The following is a 9,852-nucleotide window of genomic DNA, read 5'->3' as shown; positions in this document are numbered from 1 at the left end:
AGACCAGGGGTGGGCAATCATTTTTGCCCGGCGGCCACTTCAAAAATTTTTGAAGTATCCTCGGGCCACCCCAGAAAGCTAAGGGTGAGAGAGCCCCTTTCCCTCCACTTCCCACTAGGCACCCATGCCCTGGAAGAGGCTTGACACGCTCCCCCACCCCAAGACCAATCAGGGCTCGGGGGCAGGGAAGCGTGGGAAGCCTCCTCCGGCCCTGCGAGGAGCACGTGGCACTTTGAAGTGCCACGGGTTCCTCGCAGGGAGGGGGAAGGGTGAAGGAAGCTTCACGCAGCTTCCCCTGCCCCCAGACTCTGATTGGCCTGGGGGCAGGGGAGTGCCCGAAGCCTTCTCCGCTCTGCCCCCGCCCTGCGAGCAGCCTGCGGCTTTGGGCACTTTCCTGCCCCCAGGCCCTAATTGGCTTGGGGGCAGGGGAGCAGCAAGGCCTCCGCGGGCCAGATCCACCTGCTTGGTGGGCTGGATCCGGCCCGGGGAGGCCCTTTTGCCCACCCCTGACACAGACCTTAATCCCTCCACAGCCAGCTGTGTGTACTAGGGGGCTGTGTCTAGACTGGCAAGTTTTTTCGCAAAATCATCTGCTTTTGCGGAAAAACTTGCCAGCTGTCTACACTGGCCACTTGAATTTCTGCAAAAGCACTGACGATCTCATGTAAGATTGTCAATGCTTTTGTGGAAATATGCTGCTCCCATTCAGGCAAAAGTCTTTTTCCGAAAGACTTTTGCGCAAAAGAGCCAGTGTAGACAGCAGAGATTTCTCTTCCGCAAAAAAGCCCCGATCGCGAAAATGGTGATCGGGGCTTTTTTGTGGAAAAGCACGTCTAGATTGGCCACAGACGCGTTTCCGCAAAATGCTTTTGCAGAAAAGCGTCCTGCCAATCTAGATGCTCTTTTCCGAAAATGCTTTTAATGGAAAACTTTTCCATTAAAAGCATTTCCGGAAAATCATGCCAGTGTAGACGTAGCTGGGATGTTGCTACACTTCAAAGGAGAAAGCGTTGCAGGTAGCACAGGGCCAGCGGGGGACTCAAGGAGTCCGCAGCTGACTCCGGGCTCCAGGCAATACTGCTACTTTGAAGCACCCCTTCACTCCGCCCTGCCCCCGCTGCCTCTTTCTGATAGAGGCAGCAAAGGGGGAGAGTGACTAGTGGACAAGGATGTCAACTCTCCCATAAGCATTTGCTTATCAGATAGTCAATTGGTCAACTAGTTGTTCACATACCCAGTGTGTACACATACAGTTCTACACGCAAAGCTATGCATGCTCTCACACTGAGCCCCCATCACCTACATACATACACAACTCTACATGCACACTCATAGAAAGCTACTCACACATAATTTCAGATCTATGCATAGTCACACAGGCTGCTGTGTGCATTCATACCCAGCTATGCACATGTACACACCCAGATTGTGCTCACACACGTCTACACAGACACCTACACACACACAAAACTACTCTCACATATACATGGTCAAGGCGTCCTGTAGTAGCTCAGGATGTGGGAACACAAACTGCAAGTTCTATATTTACATTTCACCAGCCAAGTGTCCAGTATGAACTCCTCAAGCTCTATATGGCCTGACCATGTCATTAGAGACAGTTCCCTTCAGTTCTCCAAGCTCTCTTGCTGACCAGATGAGTTTTCCTCTGTGACAGACTGGTCATTTACTCCAAAGGTCACAGCAATTTTTGGGTTACTCCCAAGGATTCTGTTGCTTATTCCAAATCAATTGCACCTTAGATCTCACACCAAACACAATGCTTGTAGCTTTTCTGTAACAAACTAAAGATCTGTTATGGAGGGAAAAAATATCAGAGAAGTAGCAGTGTTAGTCTGAATCTGCATAAACAACGAGAAGTCTTGTGGCATCTGACGAAGTGGGTCTTTGCCCATAAAAGTGTATGCTCCAATAAATCTGTTAGTCTATAAGGTGCCACAGGACTTCTCGCTGTTTATACAGGGAAAGGAAATGAAAGTTGTTTACAAGGTTAAAGCAGGTCAATACATGTACATACACACATGAATTCCTGTCTTAGACTACGTCTATACTGCAGCCTTCTTCCGCAAAAGCTTATGCAAACGAAGTGCAGAGTAGAATATCGCCACACTTCATTTGCATAATTAATTAGCAGCCGTTTTTGCGCAAGAGGCTTTTGCACAAAAAGGAGCTGTGTAGACGGCTCCTTTTTGTGCAAAAATCCCCTTTTCCACAAGAGCCGTTCTTCCTCATTTTGCTGTGTAGACATACTCTGAGTCCAAGCACCAGAGACTTATAGTTCCTCCTTGTTAGGACTTTATATTCCTTCCCCACTTCTGCTTTGAGTTGTAAATGCAGTGGATGGAAGGAATTCCTTTGCAAGGGGAGGAGCAAACAACAAGCAAACAAGGCCTCTGATATTCTTCTGCCTTCTTGTTGGGTAGGGGGTAACACCTCCTATTGGAAACTAGTATTTGAAACTGATTAATGCTTGTCTCCTGTCTGGTGATTTATAGTTACCAAGCAAACTCTTAAATATAATTATAGCACGGGATACGGCTGCAATAAGTGATTAATGCATGTGGCAATTCACAAGCATTTCACAAAGTCTAAACACTAAACACATTCTTGTAACTCCAATGCCTATTTTAACAACACTGCCAGAGGTTCCAGTGCAGGGTTTCTCAGCGTTCAGTCGAGACCTCGGGGCCTTAGCGTGAGCTGGCATCTGGCCTGCCAACAGCACACGCACACAGAGCTATGCACGCACATACATACAGAGCTTGGCAGGACAGCGGCCAGTGTGCTGATCCCTGGAATGGTGATGAGAGATCTCACCCACGCAGCTAAATTTGTAGCATGGGAAGCAACACCCCCTCTTCCCCGTTACACAACAGCCCTCTGGCAGCCATCCAGCCACGGCAGGGATGCAGCAAGGGCATGGCTTGGCCCTGTGGCCACATGCTGGTGCTGGCATGGAGTGGGGCTCAGCCCCATTGGGGCGCAGTAATGAGGAGGACCATGGTTTTGCCTCATCATCTCCCCATATGTCATTGCATTGAGGCCAGCAGTGACTGTGAGGAGAGAGCACCCCTTGCCGCGCCCCTGCTCTGCTCCCTGTGAGGCTGGATTGTCCCTCCACACTGTGACCCAGCCGGCACACTGGTGCTGTCCTGGAGAATTGCTCCCAGGCTGCAAGAGGGGAGGGGAGGGGACAGGACAGGGCTGCAGGGCCCCCTCTACAGAGTTGCCTTGGTCCAGTGAGGGCTCAGTCAGCCTCCGTGGGGAGCCAGTATTGGGGCCATGGATCCAGGCAGGGGGCATGGATTGCGATCCCAGATGGGGTCTGACTGGGCTAGTGCTATGAATGTGCAAAGGGTCACTGGGGGCCGCTCCGCGTGTGATGGACACTGCTGGAGCTCGGAGCAGTGGGGATAGGTCATAACTGCTGTTCCCGCTGGCCAGTGGGAACCGCTCCAGAGATGCCCCCATCCAGAGGCCTGGCTCAGCCAGGGACCAGAGGCCAAGAGACAAAGAGCATCTGCTGTGAACTCAGCCTGAGCAAGGGGCTGTCAGATGGACCTGACCTTTGGGCCAAGGGGGCAGCCACCCTGCAGGGTCCCTGCCAGCCCTAGGAGGGCGATGGGAAGTCCTGCTCCGTGCAGGGTCTGAGGAGGGTCTGTTCTCTCGGCGGCATTTCTCATACATCTGTGGTCTCCCCAGGCACCACTGGCATTGCTGGCCGAGTGGCAGGGTCCTGCAGCCTAACGCCCTGCTCTGGAGGGAGTGTGATGTGGGACTCTGCCCAGAGAGAGCCCTGAGACCAGAGGGGCTTTGCTGGAGCCGGCCACTCAGGGGCAAGGTTGCCAAGTGTCCACTTTTGAACGGACAGTCCGGGATTCGAGCTTTCTGTCCGGGAAACAAATTGAGAAAATACCGGAGATAGAAATGTCGGTTTCTCACCTGTGGCAAGTAGATTACATTGTTTGTCGAGCACTGAGTAGCAGTGCATAGTTGCCTCCTGCCTAGCTGGTAGACATGCTCACTCTGCGGAGCGTGTCTACCAGCCAGGCAGTAAGCAACCACACAGTGGGGGGGCGGGGCGGGATGGAATCCCCAGGGCCAGACTCGCCATGTGCCCTACCGGGACCGTGCATGGGATGGGCAGCACCCCGGGATCTGCGTGCGCCCAGGCCAGCCCTGCTCCCTGCCGGCCGGTTCCCCCGCCCTCTGACTGCCCCTCCGGCCAGCCCCGCTCCCCCCAACCCCCTCCCAGCCAACCCCACTCCCCACCAGCCGGTTCCTCCCAACCCCCTCCCAGCCAGCCCTGCTCCCTGCCGGCCGGTTCCCCCGCCCTCTGACTGCCCCTCCGGCCAGCCCCGCTCCCCCCAACCCCCTCCCAGCCAACCCCACTCCCCACCAGCCGGTTCCTCCCAACCCCCTCCCAGCCAGCCCTGCTCCCTGCCGGCCGGTTCCCCTGCCCCCTGCCCCTCCGGCCAGCCCCGCTCCCCCCGACCCCCTCCCAGCCAACCCCACTCCCCACCAACCGGTTCCTCCCTGGCCAGCCCCGCTCCTCCCAACCCCCTCCCAGCCAGCCCTGCTTCCCGCCAGCCGGTTCCCCCTCTCCCCCTCCCTCCTCCCAGCCAGTCCCCCCTCCCCCATCTGAGATCAAGTGTGTCCGGTATTTTTTGAAACCATCTGGTAACCCTACACAGGCAGGGAGTCAAAGGTGCAGTTACCCAGAAACTGTGCAGGGTCCTGAGCTGTTAGGCTCTGTGCTCCGTCCTGGCCTTTTCACACGCTCCTGGCCCACAGCCTGTTTCTCTGCCCAGCACTGAGCTGCGGAAAGGGTCCATCCTAGCAGGGAGCGACACCCTGGGAGTGGGTGCAGCAAGGAAGCGCGGCCCGTTCAAGACAGGCCCCGTTTAACAGCCAGTCGCCTGGCCCCAGTGGGGGAGAGCCATTAACGCAGCCTGGGGAAGCTGCACAGCAGAAAGTCTATACAGGAAGGAGCCTTTAGCCCTGGCTCCTCACACCGGATCCCTGGTTCCACCTCCAGGCAATCCGCCTTGGCTCTGTCCCTGTCCCTTGGTGTCCAAGCTCCTCACATCCTGGGTCTTTCTGGCACCTTACAAACAGCCACCGACACCTCCTGCCTCTACCCCCAGTTGTGTCCAGCCGCTTCCCCGGTGCTGGCTTCAGCTGTGTGTGCTGATTGCAGTCCGCCCAGAACCCCCGGATGGGCGCTACGTCCCAGCTTCTAAACATCCCCAGGAGGGACCACGCAGCCTCACTGTCCGACACTGAGGCCACGTCTACACGAGGGATGTAAAATCCCCTTTAATTGGCTAACCCGTTAACTGACTGAAGACTGAAGCAGCCCCTCTCCACGGGGCCCCCAAGGGGTTGGAGCAGCCTCCTGCCCTCAGCAGGGGGGAGCTGCTCCAGCCCCCACCAGTTAACCTTAACCGATGACCCTCGCCTACTAAGGTTAACCCGTTAACATTCTCATCCCTAGTCTACGCCCAAAGCCAGGCTGGCCCAACTCCCTCGCTGAGTATAGTGAGAAGAGCGCTGGGTGCAGGGAGACTTCGCCCATCCACCTAGCTACTGTCTCTCAGGGGAGGGGATTGAGAGGGGCTACGCAGGAGTGGACACGGCAGCCTTTCTAGCGAGCAGAGCCGGAGACTCTGGGCTCCCGCCTCCTGCTTCTCCCTGCGTGCTCAGCCCAGCGAGTGCGGCTGAGCCAGACTCCTGGGAGAGCCTTGTCCGCTCTGCAGGGATTAATTCACCTCCGCACGGATTTACAGTGCTACCGAGTGGCACCCAGCCTAGGAAGCCCTTAGCTTAGCACAGAGCTGAGTTTCAAGTAGAACCACTTCTGTCCCAGTGAGCTGCCGTGACTGTCCTCAGGATCTGTGTCTCTCTCTGACTTGCTTGCCAAGTGAGAACCCCAGACCCAGAGCCAAACCCACACTTATCCCCTCTGTTCGCCAGCTGGGGGGTGCTCAGCTTCCTGACACTGTCTCTCTGCCCTCCTGGCAGGTCTGGGGCCGTTTCAGCCAATCCCTTCTGACAGTGCAGTGTTTCTCAGCCAGTGGTATGAGGACCCTTGGGGTACTCGAGAGAAATCTGGGGGGCATGTCAACACAACTGAAATTTGGAGAAAACGGAATTTTTGTTTTAAGTTTTTCTGTGCTTTATTATTTTTGTACTTTTTACACCCAAAAATTGTATCGCCTGCCCGGCTACGATTAAGTTATTTAAACAAAAGTGTTGCAATGGTAGAAAAAAAACCCGTGTGTCTGAAAACTAGGTACTGGGGGTACTTATAAATTGTTTTAAAGGGGTATTTTATAAACAAAAAGGTTGCGAAACACGGACTTAGTGGATATTCCAGCCAGACTGGGAGGTGACATACACACCTGTGACTTTTAGTCCATCTTGACAGCAGACTTGGACCTGTTTTTCCCCACTGAGGAGCCATGCCAAGAACAGGAAACTGAGGCACACAGCCGACTAATAAAATGTTTACACAAAATTCCAGCTTCATCACACCTTGTTAATATGTCTGGTCCCAACTCAGACAGTGTCCATGATGCTCAGCCTGTGCTAAGCCACCCCCACTCCACGAGGAGAAATCAACCCATTCCCAGCCAGTGGGGAGCCATGCACTGGGAGTGGGGAAACTGAGTCACACAATGTGTCATACAGGAGGTCAGATGACGATCACAGTGGTTCCATCTGGCCTTGGAATCTCTGGCTCTGTGAATAGTTTTGATAAAAATATTGCCCCAAAATCCCCCGTATTACACAAGGGCCCAGGAAATTGGGGGTGGGGGATAGTAGTGCTGGAAGTCAGGACTCCTGGGTTCTATTCAACTGAGGGACTCTATGATGACAGGTAGAGCCATCCCTTCTCTGGGCCTCAGTTTCCCCACAGAGGGCTGTGCAGCACTGAGGCTCCTGCAGCTCTCCATCTGCAAGAAGCTTTGGTGGCAGGAGCCCCGGCATTAGCACCCAAATGGCTCTGGACTCAAGCAGCCGTGTGCAGCCCCTTGGCCCCTGCCAACCCTGGGATTCCATGACATACATGGCTCTGTGCTGCTGGGTGCTGGCAGACACAGGACACGGCCCGTGATTTACGGGCAGGGCCAGGGCCAGACCCCCATAGGGCTGAGCAGGGAGGTTGGCTTGCCGCCAGGAGCAGAATTGGATACGGCTGGCCCAGAGCCGGGGGGCAGGAGAGGAGGGGGCTGCTGGGAAGTCACTGCGCTGCCAAGGAGCACAGAGCAGGGACGTGTGGGCTGGCCCCTGCAATGCCTGCAGCCCCTTGGCCCCTGCTCTGCCAGGGCCCCCAGTCCCAACCCATAGCCCATGTCCAGCCCTGGCCCCCACCCTGCAAGGCTCTGCCGATGTCCCTTCCATCTGACCCACAGCATCTGCTGTGGCAGGCCCCGCACCCAGCCCCGGCTGCTCTCGGGCTGTCACGCGAGGAGCCTGCAGCGTGCGAGGTGTCTCCGCAATAAACAGAAGCGGTTTGGGCCAGTCCCTGGCTGGAGCAGAGCAGCACGGGGCACAGGCATTGGCTCTGCACCTGGCTTCCCTTTAATCAGTGATTCGGGATGGGGACGGGGGGGGATTAGCCAGTGTTCCCTGAAGGGACAGTAAATCCTGGCCCTGTAAACAGGGCTGGGGCAGGTGGACGGGGACTGATGCCACGGGCCAGGGAGCCCAATGCATCCCCCTGCTTTGGTGCTGAGTGTAACCCCTAAGCCTCCCCACATGGGCACCACACCCCAGGGCGTCAGTAGCCACTGCCAGCTGTGTGCTGAGCCCTGGCCCGACGCAGTCTGGTGGCAGTGAGTTCCTCAGCGGAGGGGGTGTTGTCTGAAATCAGCTTCCCTGGCAGTAGCCTGAACTGCACGGTTCGGTCCCACAGCCTCTGTACTGTCACCTGCCCACGGAGCCACGCGCCAAGCAGTCCCGGCCCATGGAGCCACACACCGAGCAGCACTGGCCAAGGATCCATGCATCAAGCAGCCCCGGCCCACGGAGCCACGCGCCGAGCAGCCCCAGCCCACAGAGCCACACACCGAGCAGCACCGGCCCACGGAGCCACGCGCCGAGCAGCCCCAGCCCACAGAGCCACACACCGAGCAGCACCGGCCCACATATCCACGTGCCAAGCAGCACAGGCCTCCTTTTCCCTGCGCTGTGATTATGTCGGCCGTGGCCCCTCGTTCCCTGCGCTGTGATTATGTCGGCCGTGGCCCCTCGTTCCCTGCGCTGTGATTATGTCGGCCCTGGCCCCTCGTTCCCTGCGCGGTGATTATGTCGGCCATGGCCCCCTTTTCCCTGCGCTGTGATTATGTCGGCCGTGGCCCCTCGTTCCCTGCGCTGTGATTATGTCGGCCGTGGCCCCTCGTTCCCTGCGCGGTGATTATATCGGCCGTGGCCCCTCGTTCCCTGCGCTGTGATTATATCGGCCGTGGCCCCTCGTTCCCTGCGCTGTGATTATGTCGGCCGTGGCCCCTCGTTCCCTGCGCTGTGATTATGTCGGCCGTGGCCCCTCGTTCCCTGCGCTGTGATTATGTCGGCCGTGGCCCCTCGTTCCCTGCGCTGTGATTATGTCGGCCGTGGCCCCTCGTTCCCTGCGCTGTGATTATGTCGGCCGTGGCCCCTCGTTCCCTGCGCTGTGATTATATCGGCCGTGGCCCCTCGTTCCCTGCGCTGTGATTATGTCGGCCGTGGCCCCTCGTTCCCTGCGCTGTGATTATGTCGGCCGTGGCCCCTCGTTCCCTGCGCTGTGATTATGTCGGCCGTGGCCCCTCGTTCCCTGCGCGGTGATTATGTCGGCCGTGGCCCCTCGTTCCCTGCGCTGTGATTATGTCGGCCGTGTCCTCTCGTTCCCTGCGCTGTGATTATGTCGGCCGTGGCCCCCTTTTCTCTGCGCTGTGATTATGTCGGCCGTGGCCCCTCGTTCCCTGCGCTGTGATTATGTCGGCCGTGGCCCCTCGTTCCCTGCGCGGTGATTATGTCGGCCGTGGCCCCTCGTTCCCTGCGCTGTGATTATATCGGCCATGGCCCCTCGTTCCCTGCGCTGTGATTATGTCGGCCGTGGCCCCTCGTTCCCTGCGCTGTGATTATGTCGGCCGTGGCCCCTCGTTCCCTGCGCGGTGATTATGTCGGCCGTGGCCCCTCGTTCCCTGCGCGGTGATTATGTCGGCCGTGGCCCCTCGTTCCCTGCGCTGTGATTATGTCGGCCGTGGCCCCTCGTTCCCTGCGCTGTGATTATGTCGGCCGTGGCCCCTCGTTCCCTGCGCTGTGATTATGTCGGCTGTGGCCCCTCGTTCCCTGCGCGGTGATCATGTCGGCCGTGGCCCCTCGTTCCCTGCGCTGTGATCATGTCGGCCATGGCCCCTCGTTCCCTGCGCTGTGATTATGTCGGCCGTGGCCCCTCGTTCCCTGCGCTGTGATCATGTCGGCCGTGGCCCCTCGTTCCCTGCGCGGTGATTATATCGGCCGTGGCCCCTCGTTCCCTGCGCTGTGATTATGTCGGCCGTGGCCCCTCGTTCCCTGCGCTGTGATCATGTCGGCCGTGGCCCCTCGTTCCCTGCGCTGTGATTATGTCGGCCGTGGCCCCTCGTTCCCTGCGCTGTGATTATGTCGGCCGTGGCCCCTCGTTCCCTGCGCTGTGATTATGTCGGCCGTGGCCCCTCGTTCCCTGCGCTGTGATTATGTCGGCCGTGGCCCCTCGTTCCCTGCGCTGTGATTATGTCGGCCGTGGCCCCTCGTTCCCTGCGCTGTGATTATGTCGGCCGTGGCCCCTCGTTCCCTGCGCTGTGATTATAT

Source organism: Pelodiscus sinensis, chromosome 18 (genome assembly GCF_052426305.1).
Source record: "Pelodiscus sinensis isolate ZL-2025 chromosome 18, ASM5242630v1, whole genome shotgun sequence".
In the NCBI taxonomy this organism is placed as follows: domain Eukaryota; kingdom Metazoa; phylum Chordata; order Testudines; family Trionychidae; genus Pelodiscus; species Pelodiscus sinensis.
The sequence above is the reverse complement of the archived record's forward strand: the minus strand, read 5'-3'. Positions refer to the sequence as shown.